This window comes from Apis florea, unplaced genomic scaffold (genome assembly GCF_048593485.1).
Source record: "Apis florea isolate Af1SG1 unplaced genomic scaffold, ASM4859348v1 contig_1645_pilon, whole genome shotgun sequence".
NCBI classification, from domain to species: domain Eukaryota; kingdom Metazoa; phylum Arthropoda; class Insecta; order Hymenoptera; family Apidae; genus Apis; species Apis florea.
Window position 1 is genome coordinate 91630 of NW_028256430.1, and position 25526 is coordinate 117155.

General features: G+C 37.4%; 1 protein-coding gene and 1 long non-coding RNA gene across 2 annotated transcripts in view; one reads left to right on the forward strand and one right to left on the reverse strand.

Annotated features, from left to right (window-relative positions):
• LOC147658763 (uncharacterized) overlaps positions 1 to 25526 on the forward strand; it is a 160684-nt gene that overhangs the window by 81544 nt on the left and 53614 nt on the right. Inside the window, exon 2 of the long non-coding RNA XR_015292105.1 lies at positions 7774 to 7896. This is a non-coding gene — a long non-coding RNA (uncharacterized LOC147658763). The remainder of the gene's footprint in view (positions 1 to 7773; positions 7897 to 25526) is intronic.
• LOC100870804 (semaphorin-1A-like) overlaps positions 1 to 25526 on the reverse strand; it is a 146912-nt gene that overhangs the window by 12558 nt on the left and 108828 nt on the right. The gene's annotated exons all lie outside the window — the stretch shown is intronic.

The following is a 25526-nucleotide window of genomic DNA, read 5'->3' on the forward strand; positions in this document are numbered from 1 at the left end:
ATAAAAAGTGTTCGAGCTATTGATCGTTTATTCCGATACCAGCTTACACGTCCCTTTCTTTCATCCTTTTTATTCGCATACACACGTGTCTATAATCGTTTGTTATAAATATTAATAAATTTCCACAAGTGGTGAGAAATTTAAAAAAAAATAAAAAGAAACTAAAATATTTTTAGTTAATTGGTATATTTTTAAATTTTATTTTAATATTCGACTATTTTTTCATTTATTTATTTACTTCTTTTTTTTTTTTTTTTTAATACCTCTTATCTCATTAATATTTCGAAACAATAAAAGTGCAGAAGGAAAGTGGAGTCTCACAAAGGGACCAAAGATTAGAATGAGTTACGTTTAGTGTCGAAATTATCAAGAAATATAAAAATTTACGATGTATTTCGTAGAGAAAAGTTTTGAGAAAATTATTCCCCTATCTATCTCATTTATTTTCCGAGAAGAACCCTGGAGAACATAATTCTGATACAAGTTTTTGAGAAAACTGCTTGTTACACTTGCTACTTTAACACTCTGCTATTTCAAAATTCCTTACATTCAATGAACATTTCGCACATTTTCTTATTAATCTAAGTATATCACACGAGTGTAAAAACTTTATCATACTCAAAGAAACGAAACAAAATACAAAACTTAACTTAATATAATGAATCTCGATCAACATTTTTCTCGATCTCTGTATAACAGATTTTTTAAAAAGTATCTCACAAACGCGAATAACACGCTGGTAACAGAAGCTTAACTCGCTCGATCAAAGTTCATTTAACCGATTATCGGTGAAAACTTTCCTCTCCATCATCGTGTTTCGTGATCATAATTCAAATAGTTCAAAACGATTTCGAAAGAAACATCTGACAACAACTGCTGACTGAAGAAGGAAAAAAAAAAAAAAAAAAAAAAGGAAAAAAAACCATCGCGCTCAATCGAATCCTGTAACTCGCGTATCTCGTGCACGAAAAAAAGGGCGGGAAAAACGTTCGGTTCCCGTCTAAACGCAACGATTTTTCGTTTAGCCTCTCGGTAACCCCGGCCGTTTGGCTTTTATCTCGGCGAAAATGCATATATATTCACCGACACGGCCTTCCTCTGTGTGTATACACATATATAATACATATATATATATATTCATCCGTTCATTCATTCGACCACGATCGCCCTCTCCTGTGTTTCAAGTTCCCTTCTTCAAACCTTTTCTGCAGGCGCGTGCACGCGTATTTTATATTACACGAGTTTTCCACGAGTAGACACGGTGGAATAAAAAGCGCCTCGCCCTTTGGTGGTGCGCGCCACGAAAAAAAGAAAAAAAAAAAAAAAAAGGAATGGAAGAGAAAGGAAAAAAGGGGGAAAAAGAGGGAGAGAAAAGTTACGTTTGATTACTGGTTGCGAAGCTTGATGGTCTTTGCCCCGTGTCGCGGATATAATCCTTGGTGGCGCCACCGGTATCTCTCTTTTTCCCTCATCTTTGTCCCTTTCCATCGCCGGCTAAGTAATTAACAACTCGGTGCTCGTTAGATCTTTTAATCCGATCGGATTGCGCCGTTTCGCGCCCAACCTTTTCCCATTCCGTCTCTCTCTCTCTCTCTCTTTAATACAGGAGGAGAAATTAAAAATGGAAAAGTCCAATTGCCCGCCGTTATATTCGAACGGTTTTTCCACTTTTGCCACGATCTCTCGAGAGGTGAGAAAAGTGGCGGTGGAAAATGGGGGAAAAATCGCGAGCGTAAATCGATGGATGGGAAACTTTTGTTTTAAAGATTTAAAGCACGGTTGCGAGAAGGAAGGTCGAGTAATCCTTTCGAATTCTTTTCGAACGTGTCGCCTAATTGAGAGCACGATTTGAGACGGAAGATCGGGTAGAAATTTTATTTATCGATTTAATGCTCGATTGAGGATTCTCTCGTTATTATAAATTATCGTTCTGATTATTTTCAGAAAATTGGCGATCCGAAAATTAATAAAATTAATTTTAAAGAGACTTTTACTCTAAATTTATACGGCAGGTTTAACAATGCTCGATCAGCGTAAAAAATAATCGCATAAATCATTTCTTTAAATTTCTACTCGAGTGAAGTGGTGGCATTAATTATACAATGTTTGCTGCGTGCAAAGTGTCCATTATTTTTTAGGGTATACTGTGCTACCAGTGTTGGCCGATTCGTAAGGGGGTTAGACTTCTTTCTTATCACCAAGCTCGATCATTGTATATGTTATAATCCTGACGTCACGCTTTCAACGGGCAGAAAATTTATTTGCGAAAAAGTACATTAATTATATATATATATACACGCGAAATTGAAATGAAATGAAGCTTTTAACCTAATCCCAGCTTTAAAATATAATCACGTGAAATGGATTTCGGAAATCGAATAATCTCACAAAGAAACGCTTTTTCCTTTTCTTTCCTAAAAAAAAAGAAAAATTAAACATAAAATCGTCGAGACAGTTAATTAATATTACGATCATTTGAATTTGATACGCGCACACAAAAATGTCGTTTCATCGTTTTACGCGATTATTAATCCCTAAATATTTGCCTTCGCTTTCGACACATTGATTTTTCTCATTAAATTTTTTTTTCTCATTCGATTCTACCTTTCAGAGGGGAAACGACACTTGAAAATGTGGCGCAATTCGAACGAACGACAAGATCCCGCCGGGATCATGATCGTCCACTCTATATCGAATTTTTCCACGATTCACGTGTTTACCACCAATTAATTCCGCCAGGATGCATTTCACGCAAGTACAGCATAAGCTTCTATCTTATACCCGAATTAAACCGGACAAAAGTCTCTCGAATCGTGGCGTCGAATTTTTTTCTATGCTCTCCTCGCGATATTAACGATAGGGGGAAAAATAATAATGGATCAATCGATAAACGTTGCTGTAAAGATCGTACAGGTGGGATAAACGGGAATAATAAATAAGATTAATTGGGCTGGATAGATCGTAATGAGCGTATCTGGAAAATGTTGGAAATAAAACGCAGGGGAATATTTATGGGTAACAAGATTGAACAAATTGTCCGTGTTTTAATTGTTTTTGCGCGAATTTGTATTAATAACGCAAAGTGATAAGAATATTATATTATTGATCTTGAAATATTGATTTTATTTTATTATTGTTATTATTATATACTCTTCACCGATTCTAATATAAAAGGATCGCTTTAAGCAAGTTTAATTATCGATATTATTATCCTATTACAAATTTTAATTTTATCGAACAAAATTTTTTCTTTTGCATACCAGAGAATATTTAAATTGTATTACATACAGAACCATTCTCGAAAAGCAACTCGATATATTATATTATATACACGAGTACGGATTAAATTTTCAAATTTTCCATAGGAGAATTAATATCCCTCTAATCCTTAAGCATGTTTAAAAAAATAACGGAGCATTACACGAATACCGCTCGTATCGATTTAAAGGATCCGTTAAGCGGCTAAACAAACGAGCGATTTTCATTGGATGGTATTCGGATTGCAAGGATTCCATTAAGGTCGTGGATGGAAGTCGATGGATCTCGAAGATGCACGATGGCTGCTCGATCCTGACTTCCTTATGCCATTTTATACGAGCATAATGCACCTTGCAAGCCGCTTGCATGTATGCAAGCGCGTGTGCAAATGCCTCCAGCCAATTTCCATATATTACAATGGGAACAGAGTTTCGTAGAATTTCACCAAATACCTTGATTACGACACGCACCTGTTTCTTAATTGCTCCCCGATCAGTTTCAGCGTAGCCATTCAGACGAAGGAAAGAAAAGCATCTCGATTTAACGCGGATGTCAATTTCTTTTTTTAAAAAAGAAATTCTTTCTGTTGATCCTATTCGCGTATCACTTTTGATTCCTTTTATAAAAATTCATCGCTAAGAACTGGAGGAGAAATCGAGGCGGAATAAAGCTGGAGCGTAAGAGAACCTGCAGCAACCTCCATTCAATGCACCGGTTACAAGTTCAAGAACATGGCAAGTGCAACGGGTGAACCGTTAGTTACGGTAAATTTCCGTGCACCAAGTCTAACAAGTACATTGTACATTGGCCAGCAACACGCTGGAGACAGTAGATAGGTTGGTTGCTTCTCTCAACTTCTTCACCGTCGCCATTATAATCAACTTTTTCTTCTTCTTCCTCCCCCTCCTGCTGCGGCTTCCAGCAATTCGAGGGAGGAAAGGACAGTCGAGTGGTTGGCTAATTTGCCTCGGTCACGAGCTATCGTAAAGGATCCTAATATTCTTGGGATTATAAATCGCAGGAGGACATTCCTCGGCAATCTTCTTTCTTGAATTTCCCGCCGCTTTGTAATTTGCCCTATCTTCTGAGTTCATTTTCTCTTTCCCTCTCTCTCTTTCTCTCTCTCTCTCTCTGTCGTTTCGATATCACGTCGTAATTGGTCGATATATAGAAAGAGAAGTTTGATAGGAAGAAGAGGGATCGTGACTCTCGAAGTCGATAAATTTTAGAAAAAGGAGACAAAATTGCGAAGTTGTTATCTCCTCTTTTTCTTTAAATAAGACTCGACTTTTCAAGTTTCTCGTTACTTTTGTTACCTCGATAGCTCGATCGAAGTTTTTATTTTTCGGTGGACAGTTTTAAATTACGTTTTTTACGTATCTGAAATTTTTATATTAAATAAACGATGATAAATATGCAAATATTCGAATAATCGCAATGACGTTAAACTAATAAATTATTATATTACAATGTATATAATGTAAATGACAAAAGTACTTATGTACTACTCTATAAAGTTTCTCTTAGCTCCTGTTTTTCTGCTCGTTACGACAATAAAAAATAAAAAAAAATAATTAGCATCGATCGATAGAAAGTAGTAGAAAAATGTTCAGAAACGCGTTTAGAAACTCGCGTTCGTCTCTCCTGTATTTTCACTTTTACCAAAGTATTAATTTTCCAAGAAGAAGCCGTATACACAACTCTACACAATTAAAAATTCGAGAAAGAAACGAAACTACGTACTCGCACACGTACACTTAAAAACAAAACTTTCTACAATTATTTTCAATACAAATTACACCTATAATATTCTGTATTTACATCGCGCGTATACAAACGGAGGAAACTTTCCACGAAATTATCTGCGCAAAAACCTTTGTGTACATTTCTCGATCGACCCGAACGAAACGAAAATATTACGACTCGTATTCAGTACGAGCAGCGACCGCGCGCGGAATGGAGCGAAACTTTCTAAATCCCGTGCTTTGCAAAACCGTCCCCTCCTCCCCCGTTAATTTCGACACCGTTTTTCTTCACGAGGCGGCCGATGCATATGGATGCAGCGGCTGTGGGCATCGAGAGGCACGCGCCGACACTCACGACGTAATTTCTTATTCCCGTGGTAGCCGCCTCTCCGCGGCACGCGACCCCCTCCCCGGACACCGATCGATCTTTCCCTCAAGAATACGTAACGCCATCGTCTGTCAATCGCTTTCTCTCTCCGTTCTTATCCGCGTTTCGACCGATTTTCGCAAATTGCCGAGGAAAAATTAGCGCGTGTGTGTTTTTGTGTGCTTTTCGTGGAACAGTTTTTGCGCGAACAGAGGAGAAAGTTTTAAAGTAATTGGTAGAACGCGTTGTGCAGTGCGGGAAGCAACGGATAATACAAAGTATCAATATGCTTGATACGTAATTGTGCAATTTAGAGAATAATGTCTCGTGGAGAAACGGTGTTCCATCGACACGCACGCGAGATTTTGATAATTTCTTTTATTAATCTTAACCATTTGCATCCTACATATATTCACATTATTAAGCGTATAATATAATTACATTCTAGGCATTCTACTTTCTCAAATATGAATATACGCGCATTAAAAACGTTGCTCGAACCACTTTCGAACCAACATTTTCCGATATCGATTTGAAAGGTGGTCGCTCCCCCCTCCTCCTCGTTGACGCTGGTTCGCCACACCAGTTTCCCGAATGTTTCATCGAATATTAATCCTCAAGCACTGTGACAGTTTGGAAAGACCTAGGAGAGAGAGAGAGAGAGAGAGGGTTAATCGAATTCCCTTTAACGATTGGATTTTTCGAGCCGACGATACGTCACCGATTCGGTTCGTCGAAGTTGGGTTCCCTTCCCCGAAGTTGGACCTCCTCCTAAGTAATTTGCTCGATCGAATTACCTACCTTACCTACCCACGGTTTCCATTAATCACGCGTCATTTTAACCGCGCACGAAATGCACCGTGTGTGTTAAACGAACTCCGCCGAGTTAACCGTGTAGCGTTGCAAGTTGATTCTCTGTGTGTGTGTGTGGTGCAAGGGGAAAGTTTGGTCGGCACGAGGCTGTATCGAGGAGTTCATCCGCGTTACGTTGTCGCTTGGGTAACGAGTTTGCACCGAGAGTTGCGATACGTGGAGGAACGCGAGCGTGTGTGTGTGTGTGTGTGTGTGTGTGTGTGTCACGAGCTTCTTCTTCTTTCTTCGAATGGAGGAGCCAGAATCTGATTCTCGAGGGGGGATGGTTGTTTAACGCGAGACGCGAGTTTTGCGTGGAATGAGCGCGTATATACACCGAAAATTTAAGAAAATTCAAGATTCTTAACCCTTTCGCTACTATACGAGTCTCTCTGCACAAGATATACATTTCTCTGGAAACATAATTATTTTTGTCGTCAATTTTTTTTTTTCCAATAAACACCGTTGAAACAACGATTTTTCTTTGTTGGTTAACAGTGGTTGCAGTGGTGAACAATAAATAAGAAAATATATTAATTTAGCTGAATGGATATATTTTTGGTTATACAGAACAGTAACAATTGACGATCGCGTATCGAAGACAAACGAAAGGATGCCAACTACAGAATAGTGACACTGCAACGTTTAATAATAAAATTATAGATGGAATTTCAGTGAACTTTTATACCCTATGACATTCTCGAGCACATTTTTGTTGCGGCGAAAGGGTTAAGAATAACCCCTTCCCATTTAGCTTCGAAACGAAATTCAGGCTCAAACGGTAGGGCACTTTGCAACGTGGATTATAAGAATCTTCTGGTAAGAAGTAAATCTCGATTGAAAAAATTCGTGCTGTTTGGGCCGAAATCTTGATTACGAGTCAGACTGGTGACAGTAAAAGGGATTAAGATAAAACCAGTGAAAGTCGAAACGGCAAGAATAATTGTCGAACGCGAATTTTTCCGATCCTTAACGAGGAATCGTGGCGTTATTTCACTTAAACCGCTAAATACGAGATATATATACCCACTTCTCCTCCATTTACATTTATATTGGCTTATTATACCCGCGGCTCGTGTTACTCGCGCCTTCCTCGAACCGCAACCCCTCCTCATTCCACTTTTCTTCCACCACGGTTAAATGTATGCCGCTCTTAAGAGCTTACCGGCCGGAAGCATAGAAGATGAAATTTACTCAGCACTCTCGATCGCCCCTAATATTCGCCGGGCGTCTGGCCTCGGGCGGAATTCGAGCTGTGTCGGTGGGGCGCCGCTCGAGGGCCGCTCGATTCGACTGGCGGACGTGCGGGGCCTATCTACCGATCTACCACCACCGCCTTGCTGGTAATTAAGTCAAACAAAGGCAAGCGTGACGATCGATTCGACCGTCTATGCGACCGACAAAATGTCACGTCGCTGCTGTATATATATATGTGTGTGTGTGTGTGTGTCTTTCTGGTACGTGCATCTCAATTTACATCCGTCACTTTCCCTCTCCATCTGTACCTTTGCTATATTCCTTGTCAATTTACGCCCCCTTTTTTCTTTTCAGACTATCTCCTCGTTTTCGACTCTATCCACCTGTCCAGAGAAGTTTGCTTCGTTAATAATACCATTGGATCGAGAGGAGAAGAGAATACAAAGGAGGGAGGAGGTGGCTCCCTTCTTGGAAGAGGTAAAGAGTTTTTTTTTTACGCGAGCCACGGTTCTTAGTCGATGAAGATTCGAAATCGTTATGTCATCGATGATACATCTTCTTCTCTTTCCTTTCGCAAGGAACGAAGAATCGTGGGTTATACGTGTATTTATATTGATACGTATAGCCTTGTTAAATGTAAATACGATTGCAAAGGGTTAATATTCGAGGATGGAAATTTATCGTCATTTTGTATTCATGATGAAGGTTTTGAATTGTTCGAGAACCGCGATCCCTTAATTGTTTTGATAAGTACATTATTTTTAATTGGCTGTTGCGATGTCCGGAATCTGAAGCATTCGACGAGGGATTAAGAGGGATAGTTCATTACGCACCCCTTGCAAACTCAGCATACCTACCATTATATCGCACCCCAGACTTCTGGGTGGACTGCCACCGGGCAATTTCCGTAGTGCCACACGTTCACAAAGTCTTGAATGTTGTGTGTTTGATCAAAACGGGTAGCATGATAATTTTTATATTAATTTTATAATATTATCCTTTTTAATTTTTCGTTTTTGCAGAATAAGTCATTTTTTGGACAATAATACTTTGCATCTCTGTTATTGTATTTTTCTTCAATTTTGCATCGTAATATCCTATTGCGTCGAAATATCTCCAATTATTCTTAATCGAGAAACAGAAATTTCCTATATTTCACGTTTGAAAAATGCATCTGAAGCACATGAATGCAATTAATTTTCTCGAAGAAACGAGGTCCTCAACCGGAAAAAACATAATAATAATAACTTCTTTCATCCAATAACCGCTTCAATCCACGCTCGAAACCAAAGACAATCGATTGATTGACTCGACAATTTCGTAAGCGCGAGCAAAGTCAAAGCGTTTCATCGAATTATCGGATGGTGCAATTAGGAAAACGAGAATGGAAGGGAAAGAAAACGGAAGAGAAGTGTCTTTAAAAGAGTTGGAAAGGAAAGATGGCCTCTCCTTTAGCCGATAAACGAGTCCAGCCAGTGGTTCGATTCCGTTGATAATAAATATCTGTCTGACTATGCGCGTATGTTGAAGCGCGAGGAAGTGCGAGTTTAAACTGCTCGTTGGCTCGTGTAACTAGAGGAAGTTATTGAAAGTTGTTAGAGTTGCATCACGATACGACGATTTTAGTACTGGAGAGTAATGCGAACGAGGAGGAATGCCAACTTTATTGTGGAGATTGTTTTCATTCGAACAATAAATTCCAATTGTGATAATAATTTTAATGGTTTAATTTATTTTTTAGTTTTTGGGATTAGAGATTTGAAAGTTAAGAAAAGGAATCTATGTAGAATTATTCTAGAGGTAAATTTATAAAGATCGATGCGTATGTACAAAAAAATTTGGAATTTAATCGAGTCGATGTTAATATTTTAACTTGGAATGAATTTTCTAATCTATTTTTGAAACACGTGTGTTGATAGAATCATAGATGGAATAAAATATGCAAAATATGCAAAATGTTTGCAATACTTGATCGATATGTCATTGAAGTAGTTGCTTGGAATGCAACGCCGATCGAAAGCGGAAGAAGACACTTGAGTAGAAACGGAATAAAAGACACTCGTCCATTGTCTTCAAATAACGATGTCAATAAGTAACGAACGATGTTTGCCAAAAATAAAATATCGCATCACGATCGTTCTGAATTATTCCAATTATTATCAAAATTATAGCTGCAAAAAACGAGGAAGAAATTTTCGAAACTCCAACTTCCAATTGGAAACACTGCAAAACATTTTCTATTTTATCATAAAGATTAAGAAGTTGACAAATTGCCAATCAACAGCGTATTAATAACAGTCAAAATATGTCCATGTTTGTTGAATTGATCGTAATATCAATTTAACAACACGTATTATTTGATTTCAAACGAACGTGTCAATAAATTTATTTAATGAAACTGAACTAACCAATCGATTCTCCTCTTTAAGTCAGCAAGCATTAGAATCTGACTTGATTCTAAGATTTTGTTTTTCTCAACTGAAGAAGAAGAGTTAATTTCCTGCTTCTCGATATCTTAAAATTTAATTAATCGTTTGTATGTCTTTATCAGAATGTAACAGAATCTCTTATTATTTGAGCCAACAGAGGGAAGATTAGTCGAGCAATGGAATTTTTTCGTAACAGAAGAACAATCATATTTCGCGAGCGATCGATCTTGTCTATTTTTCATCACTTCTTCTCTGAAAGTTCATGTAAACAGTTGATGTAACGTATTCGTATTTTTTTACAATATTTTAAATTTTATGAAACGTAACACATATCTGTATAAACATTTTTATTTCACTGTTAAAGTATGGGCAACAAAGAAAGAATCGAATTCGTCGCTTATCGACACTCGATCGAATTTAGCACGAGGGATACAAGCGTTGGAAATCACGATTTCAAGGGCGAAAAACGAATATGCGTTTGACGCATAGAAGTCAGGGAAAATCTAGTTGCTGCAGCCCGTGACAAATAAATCAGACCTGTTGCGACATGATCCTATTAACGCTAAGTACCGTGATTTATCGCGCTATTTGTATCGAACAGGCGGAAACGGCGTAGAAATGTTTTGTTTGCGGACAACGGTATGGCGATCCATTAAACTATTAGCCCGGTTATCCACCTCGCTCGAGAATTTTTGAACGACAGTTTTCAGCCTAAGCGACGCATCGTTAAAGCCATCGTTCAAAATTATCCAAGCGATCGAAAATTGGCTCCAGTTTTTCAAGCGGATTCGCGCGAAAATTGAAAACGAGAGAGAGAGAGAGCTCTTTTAAAGTCGATTATTGTTGTTTCACTTGAAAATCGTAATTTCCTATGTCTGTATATCACTATTTCGTGGGGATTGAAATTACGATTTTTTAGATTTAAATTAGATCTGATTTTTGAAAAAAGAGCGCTCTAATTTAGCTTAAAAATCAAAATCAAAGAACGCAAAGCTTCTAATATTTTATGGAAACTTTCAATCAATAGAGGAAGAGTAAAAATGGTCGTTCATCTATTCATTTCGAACTATTTTTATGATTAATAAAACTTTCTTTTGAAAATCGCCCGATTTAACGGAGATTTTGTACGCGATTGTATAATTTCGAGAAGATTGTTATCGTTCCCCGCGAATATTTAAATTCCTGCAATATTTAAAACTCGAATTTTCGTTATTAAATGGCGGACGATGCACGTAATTGGACGTATTTCTTTCGTATTATATGTACATATATTCGTTTATAAAAATATTATAAAAATAACATTTATATCATCAATTTGCAGATTTTGTTCCGCAAGATAATATTTATCGACGTACAATTAAAATATTTATCCTCTAATTGAAATCGTGGATGAAAGAAATAATTGAAATGTATTGACTATTGATAGACAAGTTATCTTGAATAACTTTTTACTTTTCCAAGTGATTTTTCCGTTTCTTTTTTTCAGAGGCTGAACTTCTTAACGAGCCTTTGAATGTTTGCAAAATTATTTACAAAATATACTATTCATTGGATGCACTTTGACCATCGTATAAAATAATATTTATACGATTGCTTTGATGAAAGAAGCTCCTAAGAGTATCGTGGAAAAACAATTTCCAGGAATCTACATCTCGTTTTATTATAAATCTCCTCCTCCTTTTTTCGTTCAAGCTTCAAACTCGTATATATAATAAAATGACTCAAATTCAAATGCGAACTTCACTCTACTAGAATTCGACAATCCGTCTCTTTATACCGAAACGATCGACGTCCAACTTAAATACATTCGATATTCCTTCGAATATAATAAACTCCATTTATTCAATGCAACGCAGAAGTTTAATTTTCAACGATTAAATTTCATCGACGCGTAAAAGAAGAAGAAGAAAACGAGCCATATTTTCCCCACATTTCTCGCGATGAAAAAAGATGGAGAGAGAGAAAGAACAAAGATTTTCAAAAAATTTTATTTTCCCGGGCGAAGAGGAATTGAAATCGCGACGAAGATGAAATCTGGAAAAACGTTGGGAAGAAAAGAAATTCGGGAGAAGAAAATGGGTCGCGCGGGAAACCGCGAAGTTGGAGGGGGGAGCAGGAGGAATTAAACTCGAAGAACTTTTCTTCTTTTGTTGTTTTCTTCTTTTTTAGGACGACACGCGGATAAAGCGGGGTACGGTTGATAGCGATATATGTTTGCAGAAAACAAACGAACAAATTCAAAAGCGAGAGTGGAGGGAGGAGTATGCCGTCCTGTTGCTTCAAAGGATTAACTCCACGACTTTTATCCTTTGTGCCCCGTTCGTAATTATTTTGCAACGCAAATGTTATCGTCGCACTTTACATGATCGTGTTCGCGCGGAAATTAAATCTGCCATCTTTGTAACGGAGTTCGAGGTTAGGTCGGGTTAGGTCTCGAGTCACGCGTACGAGTTCTGTACTGTTGGGAAACGGAGGGATTTTAATACGTAAAAAAAAAAAAAAAAAAAAAAGAAAAAGAAGATAGAAAATAAATGGATGGATAATTTCGTTGTTTCGAATATTTCTGCTTTGGAAGAATATTTTTTTCCTACCTAAAAGGAAAGGATCGCTCGAAAACTTTTGTCTCGTTATTATTATTCCTTTGTCCTTTTTATTTTGTTCTTCGAATAAGAATTTTCTATAATTTTTAAATCTTATTTATTTCTCTGTTGAAAGTTAACGTGATTGTTGTCCCATTGGAATTGAGGAATTATTTATAATATTTCAGACAATTTTTCTGAAACGATACGAATATTCGAACGTATTTATTTTTTTCAAACAATTCGACGAGACCAGTTTCGAAACTGTAAAACACAGAGACTGTCACTTGCCAAGTTTTTCTTCTTCTCATTTGAAGAATGTAGAACTCGAAAATGATATTCGTTTTTACAGAAGAGAGAAGAGAGAGAACACGAACGTTTCAGAAATAAAATATGCGGATGGAACGACAAAACGTCGAAGGAATATCCGACGATTTTCGAAACTAAGAGCAGTGAATTTTTTTCAATATATCGACGAGCATTTCGAAAACTAGCTTCTCGTTTGATCAAGTTCAAATTCAAATTTCTATTGGCTACGACAATTGATTTTACGAAGAAATCGTGCTGCTACTCGTCTAATTTAAATTTTATTTACTAAATTTTCTTCCAAATTGTTCTGAATATCTATACATCAGCGTTTTTGATACAGTTTATATATTTCCACTTGTAATAAATAATAATTTGACGTGGTATACTGTTCCATGAATGATCTTGGAATTTCTATTTCGTAATACACACAATTTATTACTACATTTTTACTTTCTTCGCTATTCTGAGGAAATGTTAAAAGTTTCCTCTTCTCGTCCTCTTTTCAGAGACACGATAACATTTATGCTTTAAATATTGAATATAAAAAAAAAACAACACTCATCTTATATCAATCACTTTAATTTACACGTTGATTGCGCGATGAGTGATAAAAAATACCAATGCGATAAAATACGAGATAGAAATCGAGGAATCCTCCGTTGCACGAAATTATGAGCGTTGAATCACTCTCGTTGGATCATTGTCCTTGACGAGTGACCGGTCTGGAAAACTGGCCGTCATTAGCATCGATGCCCACTCGAAATCGTACGTCCCCCGGGCTAATGGCCGTGGTGCTCGATGCTGGTAAACACGGAGGGGGAAAAAGGGGACGAGAGGGTGGAAAAATACGACGAAACGTTCGATCGCCTGGCCCTTTAACTCTTGCATCCCCGAAACGGATTACGCGTCTGACGATCGAGCCACCTTTAAATGGAAAATAAAATAATCGAATCACAAAATGAACAATTGATTCGAGGAAGACTGATCGATATTACACAAAGAGGAAAGAGGAAGGAAGTATTGCGCGTTATTTTCCCAGACACAAGAACGTCGCTTTCTCATAGTTGTCTCTTCATGAGAGCGTACAATGCCGGCCTCCATCAACCAAGATGCCTCCAGCTGGGATGAGATTACAAACTCGTCGAGATGATTCCGCCCGATCTGCGCCCGTGCAATACGCACGAGGAAGAATATGCTTGGGATGCACGGATGTAACACACGGTGTTTGCAACGAAGAAATTTCAAGGGACTCAAATCGTACGATTATTTGATTATTTTTTCAAGCAGACTATTTTGTCACTGTGATCTTTCTTCTTGATCTTCTTAGGAATAATTTAATTTAATTTGCACTGGTATTTAGATTTAAAAAAGGTTATCAATCGAGTAACTAGAGATGTCTCTAGAATGTATAATAATAAAATGTAGGACGACGATTATGTTATATGGTGCAAAGGGTTAAAAAGAAAGTGTTCGAGATCCATCTGATGATCTGTAATTCACTGATTTCATTTATGAATTTTTATTGTTGATTAAATTCCACGATCTTGACAAGTGTCGTCAAGTTGGAAGAGAGATATTGTGCATTCTTCTTACGCAGAATTTTTAAATAAACGCATTATGCATAGAGTAAACGTAGTCGGATAAGACTTCCATCTTCTTTTTCTTCTGACTCGCGAGATACGACTGAGAAAAAAAGAATTTCATCAGGCAAACTGAAATGGCGTTTCAAATTTGAAGATCCCTCTTCATCGAATGGAACTATATCTCCATAATAAAAAGTATTAAAACTATTTCGACTTTTCGAAACAGGAAGAAAGATCAGTGGACAAAATTTAAACTCGAATAATATATCTATGAATCCTCGAAAATTTTAATACTTCGAATCCACTTCTATTTCCACCAAAACGATTCCATCCACGCTAAAAATAAAACTGGCCAGTGGGGTTTCGAAAACAAACAAAACGTTTCCTCGAACGGATTAAGCCTTGTCACGTCGTTCCACGCGCCGATTCGAGTTGCAACGCGTCACGTCACGATTGATCGCGTTTACACCCAATTCTTAGGAATAAGAAAAGGGAGGAACAGTGAAAAACAGTTTTTCAGACGAGTTCGCATCACGCGAAAGAGAGAGAGAGAGGGAGGGAGAAAGGCCCTCGAGAAACGGAGCGAAGGGGCCAGCCAGCCAGCCAGCCAGCCTGTCGCGCCACAATGAATGGACACGGTAACCTTTTGCGGCACTCCAGTGGCGACGGCTTTCCAGACCTTTCCAACCACTTGGAAGTCACTTGGAAAAACGCGACCTATACCACCGGTGGCGAGGCTTCAAAGCTTTCTATCGGCCGCCCAACTTTGGCGACAGCTTTCAGAGGAAGAAGCGGCTACGATTCTCTGGCTATTGTTTTCGCGTCTGTCTAATGCACCCGGGGCGCCCGCGGGACGAGACAGGTGCGGGGAGCGTTTTATTGGAGCGTCGAGATCTCGACGGAACGAAATCCGAAAAAAAGGGGGGATGACGGGCGCCGATTTATCAGGAGGATGATAAATCGCGGTATTGGCGAGAGAGTTGGCGTGATATTTCGACGATTTTATTTTATTTTTCGATTCTTCCGTGAATTGAAGCGAATAAATAATTAGGAGGATGGATGAAAAAAGGAAGAGAGATGATTTTTGGAACGATTCTTGGTTTGTCGAGGTTGGTTTTTACAGTAGGCAAATACTGTTTATGGTTCTTTGTAACTGTTGACTGTTTTCCTTTCTAAATTCGAGAAAAGGAAAAGAAACAGTTTGTATCGTGATTAAATCGTAAACGTGCTCTCGTAACACATCACCCTACAAGTCTACGTTTAATGATAAATTATCATTAGAAATTGGTATCGATCAATCTCGTTTGTGAATTTAATTTCTACGTAACAGTGGAGCTAGAGCTCTAACAGTACAGGAAAAAGAAAGAGTTTTTCGTTACTTAACGAAATATTGCGCTAAAAATTATAAATCCTTTTTTTTATCACGAGTTGTTTAAAAGTTTTTCCTTTGAAAATGGTGATGTAAAAATTCGTTTTTAAAAGGGTATACAATTCATTTTTCCAAGGAAGTGAGCAAACAATTAAGGATTAACGATACCTCGCTCTTCTTTTTCATTTCGTTTCGCAAATTATTTAAACGGTTTTATTACGATAGGGAGGCGACATTTCCGAGTTTTCTTTAATGGATAGCAATAAATCGTGGTCTGCCAGCACCATTAACGCTCTTCACGGACATTCTGATAATCAGACTTTCCCGAGAATACTCGTGGAAAATCCGAGGGAAATGACGCTCACCTGAAAGGTCTCTCGTCTGACCAATAGAATTCAAGGAATCTCTATTCAAACGTTTCGCTCGAAGGGTTGTTAATTTATATAAAATTGGTTTGCAAATAGTTGGATTATTTTTGATTCGCTTGTACCCGGTGAATTTATTAATGTGAATCGAATATAAATTGAACAAAACTTTACTTTTGCAATATATTATTCACATATTGGCTTTTTTTTCTTGTTGCTATAAAAAGGAAAGTAATGCATTAATTTACACGGTTTGTCACATTTTTGATTATTTTTCACCTATGAATACAATTTTGTTTATTCGAGGGAAACGTTTGATCCATTAATATAATTTATTATTGCTCGTCGTAATATTCTCACGATCTTTAATAATTTAATAATAATTTATATTAAAAAAAAAAAAGTGGATTAAAACTTGAAACATCGATCTCACCTTCCGCGACACTATAATTACGAAACCAGAAGTCAGAAACTGATCAATTTCACGCTTCCTCTCTGTAATTATTTAAAGTTCACAAGTGCTTTCTAGTAGAAATCAATATATTTAAATATCGTATTCGAGCGATCCCATTCCATCCAAAATTGTTTCAAAAATTCTTTCCATAAAAATCTATTCAAAAATCGTCGTTCTTTTTCGCCCATTATTTCGAGAAGGACAAAGAAAATGTCCGAGAATCCTCGATATCAAATACGATTCGGATAAATCTTACGATCGAAGGAAGAAGTCACGTCAGCGAAAAGTTTTTCAAAAGTTTCGTCCCTGGAAGCGAAAGGCATCGATCCAAGAAAATTCTCCCCCTCCCTGTTTCACTCTTTTATTAAACAGTTCAGGGAAAATGGAAATTCGAAGGAGGGGGGAGAAAGATGGGAATCGATTCGATGTTTTTCGACTCGGCTGATCGAAACCTGTCCCGTTTTCCCATAAGGTCGAAACGTTTTGACAGACCCGTTGTCCGAATGATTGATGCGTGTCAGCAGAGTCAACGGTGTTTGTCGATGTGCGTGAAATGTTAATCGCGCGATGACGGCGTTTTGTTCGAGATTCGTTTCGAGATTTGGGTGACGCGAGAGAGGATTGGTGAAGGCCGATTATCCAGGATCGATAAAATTATTTCTCGAGCTTTTCCACCCTTGAATCGTATTTGATGTTTCTGTATTCGTTGTACGGTATTTTAAGTGTAATGGTAAAAGTATAAAAAAGTATTTGCATATATATAACCGAGTGAATAATAATTAATCGTTGAGATCAGGTCGAATTGCGTGAAATTTCGTTCAATTTTATTTATAGTTTAAAGAAATATTTAACGATATCGTTTATATATTTCACGACGTTGTTATGTTATAGGGCAATCGTTATCCAACTTTAAAGCATCCATAATCACGAATCCCTGAACATTACAAACTTTCAAGATCCCCTGAACTAGTAAATTCGAATACTTAATAATTCAAAATTCAGGAGAGGCAACGATATACCGTGATAATATTTAACTCGAACATCTAGTTTGTGTGATAATCTAACTAATTCGATCAATTGCGCAACGATTTTAGAGGCTGATCTAATTTACGCAAAACTCACAACATTTTAAAATTGAACAGAACTACGTGTAAAAACGACCGTTTTTTATCTATATGACTTCGTAATAAACAGCAGTAATAAACAATCTTATCGATTGATAAAGAAACAAGCAACGAAAGGCTGTGTCTTATAAATATATTTCAGAGGATTATCGTCCAACATGCTCGATTCGTGAGCAAGCTTTTTGAAGTGAAATCGAACAATGTCAAAATATTTCGACGAACAACTTGTGATTGCAATTATTATCATCTGTGGCGATGAACAGCCAAATTGTAAGACTATCATCATGATTTCAGTAAAATATTTTTTTCCCTGCGTTTAGAGCGATCGATCGTGCCAAAGGCACCCGCAGTTAAAGGATTAAATGGGTTAGTTGCTCGAAGCGAACAGAAATCGGGCGTTCGATTCCTTTTTATCGGGCTTCTTTGTCCTCACTTCCGCCCCTTGTATTATACGCAACGATGCAATTCGACCGATTCTGACGACGGGGGGTCTCTCCCCTTTTACACGTTTCTCTTTTACAGTGTAAACTTGGATGAAGAAGGATGGAGCAAAGCGGGTTGTGCACACCGAGATGGAAGTTACAAGTGATCCTTTGCTCGATCGATCCTATCGATTTCTGGTGGAGATCGTGGTCGTCTTGTCTTATCGTTTAGTTATAACACCACGAAAGTTGGAGAGTTAGAAATGTCTATTGGGACGATAAAGCCTTAAGTGGTTGGATCAAGCAGGTGATTGTGGATGTATTGACGTTTCGTGAAAGGATGTTATTTGATATATGAAAATATGGAAGATAAAAAAATTGAGTGTTGATATTGAAATTTTGGAATGATAAGTTTCTAACAAACGAGAATTTGCAAAATTGTTGAATCTGGATTTATGTAATTTTTCGTATGTGGAATACAAATCAAAATTAGAAGTTGATAGTAATGAGGATAAAAGATTAAAGCAGAGTAATAGTAATAAATAGTGAGAAAGAAAAGGTGAAGGGAAAATTGCACGATGACGATGTGCAAACTTGTGTGTGATTGGTGTAATTCCAGAGTACATTATTGATGGATTATCGAACTTTATAAAACTATAAATATATAATAGCTAAATGATGTAAGATTGTGCGAAAGTTATAACTATGTAAAGCTTACTTCTTCACACGAAATAGATTCTTTTATATTTCTTAATTTATCGTATTTCGCGAACGTGAAAAGGGAATATTTTTATCGAAAACAATTTCGTGCGTGATTTTTTCGTATCGATTTAAAAATCATCGAAAAAAATATTTCGATTACGAAAGGAAAAAATAATTTTCAATAATTCTAAATTATCCTTATTCGTTTCGTAAAATTGATACAATTCGCTTCGATCTTGATTAACGATGTTTGTTTACAGTTAATCTTGAATGTAATTTTTCCATTTAAAAAAAGAAAAATAACAAAACCTCAAACTAAATTACACTTTCAAAAATTCTCTCTTTGAACGTTTTAAAAAAAGTCTCACTTTTAATATATCGCTATTTTTTTTTTTTTTTTTACCTCGAAATCGAGTCAACGCTCGTAACATCGATCGAAAAGAGGAAAGAGAGGGGGAGAAAAATTCAACGTCGATCGAAGTAAGATTCACGAGCGAAATGATTCGCTCGAAAAAATGGGCCGTAAAATTTTTATCGGGTCGAAGGATGGACAATCGAATATACTTTCGTCCACTTGTTTGTTCGACGAGATGAAAATTCAATAATAAATGTTACCCATGCATATATGTACATTATGTACCCTCCTCCTCCTCCTCTCCCCCTCTTCCACGTGAAAGATTCATTGTTGGAAAATTTGGACGATCAACCGGGGACCGTGTATTTTTAATAATCTCCACTAAGTCTTTGCTTGGCCGTAAAAATCGTCAGAGGACGCGCACGTAGGATTAATGAAAAAAAACGGACGTGACGTGGGACCGCGGCCAAATTAATTCCGCCCGATTCGTTCGTCCGCTTGGAATAGCCGTGGTGAGGGTAAAATTTTTCCGCCAAGGAAGAAAAGGGTGTAGAATTTCGTGAATTTAATCTCGCGGGATCGAATACAAAAGAATCGTGACATACGATTTTTTTCGAACTCTTTCTACGTTGCTTTCGAAGCAACAAATTTAATCGATGCAACAACTTTAGATGAGATCTGCGCCTAGATGATTTTAGAAAATATGGTTCTCGTCATATAGAAGGTTTTCTTTTTTATTTCGAAACATTATTTTGATCGTATTAACGGACGTGATCAATTGGTAACATAAAATCTCATCTTCTAGGGAGAATTTGTGAGTCTTGAAATAAATTTTTGCAGGTAAATTTAACTGTCTATTAATTCGTTTATTTATACGCATTATTTATTAAACTTATCTCTTCCAGATTACTAGTCCACGTTTTCTCGTTTCATCCAACTTAACTTGCCTTCAAATCAACCTTCCACGTATCCATTTCGACCCCTGAACTTTACCCCTTCAAAGATGAAACCACGGATATAACATTCTGAACAGTTGAAATTCCATTCAACTTCTTAAAATACGCGATCCAATCATACGCGAGCTTCTTCAAACCGTGACAAATATCTCCATTTTATTACATCCCTGGAAATATATTAACGATGGAAGAACGTTCGAGCGGAACAAAGAAGAAATTAAAAAGAGAAAGAGAGAGAGAAAGGGAGAAACAAAAAAGGGGGGGAAAAAGGAAGAAAAACGAAAGCGAAAAGGAGAATCGACAAGCCCGCCGCGTTTTAGTTCTCTTTCACGAACGTTGCCCTCGAAAGAACTACGTTTAAACGCTTAAACACGGCCGTGTTTAAACGTTAAATCATTCTCTTCCGTTTCTTTGCTCTCTCTCCTTCCCTTTCTTTATCTCTCTCTCTTTCTCTCTCGCGCGCACGCCTTTGTCTTATTGACTCTCTGAAAGGAACCGTAGGAAAACTTCTAATTTCAAAGCTCCATTTAAATTAACCATCGTTCGAAAAAGGCACACCTACCTGGCAGGGTGTGTTCGTTCGTTCGTGCAACACACAGAGAGAGAGAGAGAGAGAGAGAGAGAGAGAGAGAAGAGCGAGCAATGTTATACTCGAAACGTTAAAATTCCCCTAACTTGGAGATCGTAAATTTGATAAAAATTCCCCTAGAGAGTATAACACGGTAATTTTTCTAAGAAGTCTAGAACTCCGTTCGACTTTGCTCGAGGAATCAATCGTTTATTATTCTTCCCTTCAATTATAGAATATTGAATTTGACTTTCGATTATTTTACGTGTTCGAAGAAGTTTCTTTTTTACGTATCTTTGCTACGAGATTAAAAACCGCTCAAATTCGATATTGCTCGATAATTTTTCTAACAAAATTGAAAAAAATGTACGATACAGGAAACAATTTCAGAGCATAAATGTACAACATATAGTTTTTATTCACAACTTTCGAATGGTTTGGTACATAAATAGAAAAGTGTGCAAAAGCGGACGTCGCCGTTCCGACGACGCATGATTTATGTAATTAGTTTTTATCGTCTCGCGCGGCCGAGAAACACGGTTGAAACGTGACGTGATTTTTATCGTGGGATCGATTCGATACAATTTCCTCGAATAAAAATTTCTTCTATTGCGCCCCGCATAAATCAACGACGCTCGTGCACACAACGTGTCTCTTTATTCCTACGTGGCAACCACTTTCGTCGCGTGTTATTTACAATGCCAATACAATCGATACAATTACATAAAAATGCCTTCGTACTTAAGGTAACGAATTTACAAACAGGTTGATGAAACGAAAGAAAAATGAAAATTGTATAATTATTTTCTTTTTTTTTTTTTTTTTGAATTAAAAATTGTGGAAAAGTATTCTTCTGGATAAACTCATAAATTATCACAAAAATTAATACAATTGAAATTGGAAGAAGTTGGAGATAATTGTTTATTAAGAGAATTCTTTCGTTGCATTAAATTAAACATTACTTGAACGATAATTTCATACTATATATAATCTTCGACTAATTTTAACAATTTTAAATATTTTAATAATACCCTTCCATCCTATTTCATACCCACACCTTGCTCCATACGAACGCCTTGTTCTCATTACACCCCCTCTCTCCCCTTTCTCCGTACCTTTCTTCTTCACCACCATCGATCCCCTTGAAGCGCGACTTAATCAAGCAAGTTATAAGCGTTATAACCTTCCTCCATCCGTTTCCTCTTTCCTCTCCTCTGCAAAGATTCCACTTGACCGTGAAAGATCCTTCGCCTTATCGCCTTTCGAGTCGCTTCCCTTTTTCTTCTTCTTTTTTTATCAATCTCGCGTGCAAAAGCACGCCGAGTAACGTCGCGTTTGTTTTATTGATAAATAAAACGTTTCACACGCGTACGCAATGTTCGATCGTAAAATCGAAAGTGTTCGAGCCGTGATACGAAATCGACGAACGAATTTCCCCCGTGATTGAAATTAATTTCTGCCTCGGTAGAACGCTCGATTCGCCACTCCAATAACGCGTATCCATTCGCATCGTGCGTTTTCCTTTCACCCCTCCTCCCCGTACTTTCTCTTTATCCCAAGTCGGCCGTAAACTGGGTTAACGAGCGTCCGTTAATTCCATTTCGATTACATTACCGTATTTATAAAATGATTGTCGCGCGTGTGCACGTTTTAGTGGACGTGTCTTTTTGGAGATTATTTTATATATATATATATATAAGGTGTTTCGTTTGAATCGTTTGTTATTATTTTATCGAGCGATAAATCGATCAGTGGATCAATCCTAAGCTAAAAATTTAAATTTTTACGACACGATATTATCGTTGATAATATTTGAATAGGAATTAGAAATAATTAGTTGTGGAAATTCGAAAATACACGGCACGACGAGTGCCAAGTATAAATTCACGTGTTGCTTTTAACGCGGTCTACGATACGCGAAGAATGATTTATTGCGAGGACGATCCTCTTTTATGCCAAATGCTAACAAACGGGGCGCCACTTGCAGTTGTGTGTGAGAAGCAAGATCCATAACCTGACAGGTTAATAGAACCTTTAAAAAGCGTTCAGAATCGTCGTTTCCCGATTAACCACGTTTCAAAATTCAATTAATGCCTCTACTAATTCAACTAGTGAAATCCAAATAGCAGGGTAATAATCGTGTTATATCATAAATTAGCAGACGGAGTTGATTTCGAATTAATTCCCCGTCAAATTTATCGCGGCTTTGCTAATTCGTCAAGATTCAAACGGAGGCAAGTGTTCGATGTCAGACACGAGCAGTCTGCCGTTAATCGAATTACTTTATTCGATATTGTTTCACGTTTCACAAGTTTGTTAATGGATTCCGGTATAATGGATGCATAAATAATTTCGAAATTTTTACGATACACGGAATGATCCATGTAAATCGAAGGATAATTTTTTAAGAAGGATGATCTTTTGGTACTCAAATTTTCTATTACATGATAACAAGCAATAAAAAAATTAATATTATCATCCATTATAAAGAATTTAAAAAAGTTTCCCTTCTCTAAAATTTTATTAAAGAAATTTGAAATTTTCATGGAACGAGAAGAGTCTTACTTATAACATGACAATTTTCACACGCCAATCTTTCGTTTTAGAACGTTAAAATCGAAGGTATTACATCAGAACATTATTATTCATCGATGGATTCATAAATATATAAACACCATATATATATATACACATCTATACTTATACTTAAAATAAACTCGATACCTTCGTTATAGAAAGCATTATTAAATAGATCGCTCTTCGACAAATCAAAGATGGAAATTCATTTGATACGATCGACTTTTTCTCGCTTCGTTCGTTTCGTTTCCTCGCGCCACCCCTTTTTGTGCCGGACATCGATTTCAAAGGGAAGCTCAATCACCGAGGCAACAATGCCTATCTTTCCTCCTCTCCGCGTAATCGTATCCTTCAGACGAGACAGGAAACCATTTACGTGAGTCACGGAACCCGGAACGACATGCTATTCTCCCTCTCTCTCTTTCTCTCCTTCTCGTTGACTTGAAAATATTTTTCAGCATAGGGACACACGGTGTATACACCGTTTTATTTTACATACGTCTTACGGTTCGGAAGTGGGTAACGCAACCGATGGTACACCTACACGAGATAGGAAGCGAGGGGAATGAACCTTATCGTATATCTTATCCTTGCTGGATAATTTGATGTGATTCATCGTAGAGGCGAAACTGACGGTCTTTTTTCTTTTCCACTCGAGTCGAACTTTTGTTTGAGCGAGTGTTATTAAGGGAGTAGGAGGGGAAAAAAAAATAGCAGGGAAAATAAAGGTGAAAGATTTGTGATTAGGGCAAGATCCTGATATATGAGGAGAAAAATGGGAATAAAGAGGGAAGTATAATTTAATCTTTTGTGAATACGTGTGAAATATTCTTTTTTTTACTTTTTATTTGCAAGAGACTAATACATTTGCACGAGAAAAAGCTGGAACATCCTGTGCATCGATTTGTTCTACAGTTTATATCGAATATAAAGATGATATATACAGGGCTCGATGAAAAGGTGATAGAAGTTTTTCGAGAAATTAGACAAGAATCGGGTAAAGATTCGTATTTTTATACAGGATATTGTCTCAAATTTATGGATATCGATACCATCGATACCTGGACATCAACACTCGTCTGATTCCACGTAAAATCAAAATTCCATCGAAACAATCTCTAAAAATCGTGCCATCGATTATTCACGATCGAACGATCGAAGAATTAATGGAGCTCGATCGAAAGGGAGAGAAAAATGTTCGATTCCAAACGGCGAAGCGATTGCTGGAGAAATATTTACGCGAAATCAAAACGAGGCGAGATTAGTGATAGAAATTACGCGATTCAGGAAGCAATCGTATTTACGTGAATCATCTAATGGGCAAACTATTCCATCGAGTCGAACGTTCAGTTGTGAATCATGGCGGTCACAGAGGCGCGGACCCCCCATCGGCTATGCCATTGGAATGTTCGTAGAATTTGTGGCATTGCCATCGATTCCCTCCTCTGCACGCGTGCAGTAATAACGTGCACGGCAACACCTTGTTAACCAACGCTGTCAATCACTTGCCCCGATTAACGAAACTTTTTTTCCCTCGCCTCAGGTTGAGAGCGACATTGATCGACGCGGCTGGATCACCTTCTTACAAGAATATCATCTGACGAAAGAATGGCAGGAGAGGCGTGTGAAAATTATCAAGAGAAGATATTTTCTCTTTCACGATGAAGTTTCGCGGTGAACGTTTCACGAGATTATCGTTTAAATGGATAAAGAGAGAATGGATCGAATATATATATATGCATGATTTACGATGTTTATTCGTTTATGGTGATATTTTTATAACAATCCTGAAAGCGTGTCGAAGTGCTTTCTCTGGTGGAATTTATGCCCCTTCATGGATCGTTTATCATGCACGACGTTCACCGGTGGTGGGGAGGGGTTAATAAAATAAAATCCTAAGGGAGCCGTTGCCCGAGGAGTAGGGGGGAGGTGAATAATTCTCCCGAATATTTAAAAAAGTTATTAGGAATGATAAGGAGGCGGGGATTCGTTCCAACGTGCATCCATCATGGCCATCCTCCAGGTTAAATTTTAAACCCTGTCCTTAATCTGAACGAGGGGAGGTAATTAGAGAAATTCTATCTTGAAGTTCATTGTGCCAGAGATTGGTGTAATCTGGGCTTATTATTCATCCACTTTGAATCAAGACTCTTGTCAAGATAATGATCCAAGCTCTGTGAAAACACGTGAAAAAGAGAAATATTTAGGTAATGGTACTTGGGTTTTTATTAAAGCGTGATATCTTCCAATTTTCTTCCTCGCAAGAGGTTTAATCAGAACTGGCTAATGAGCAACGTGTAATGGATCACAATGGA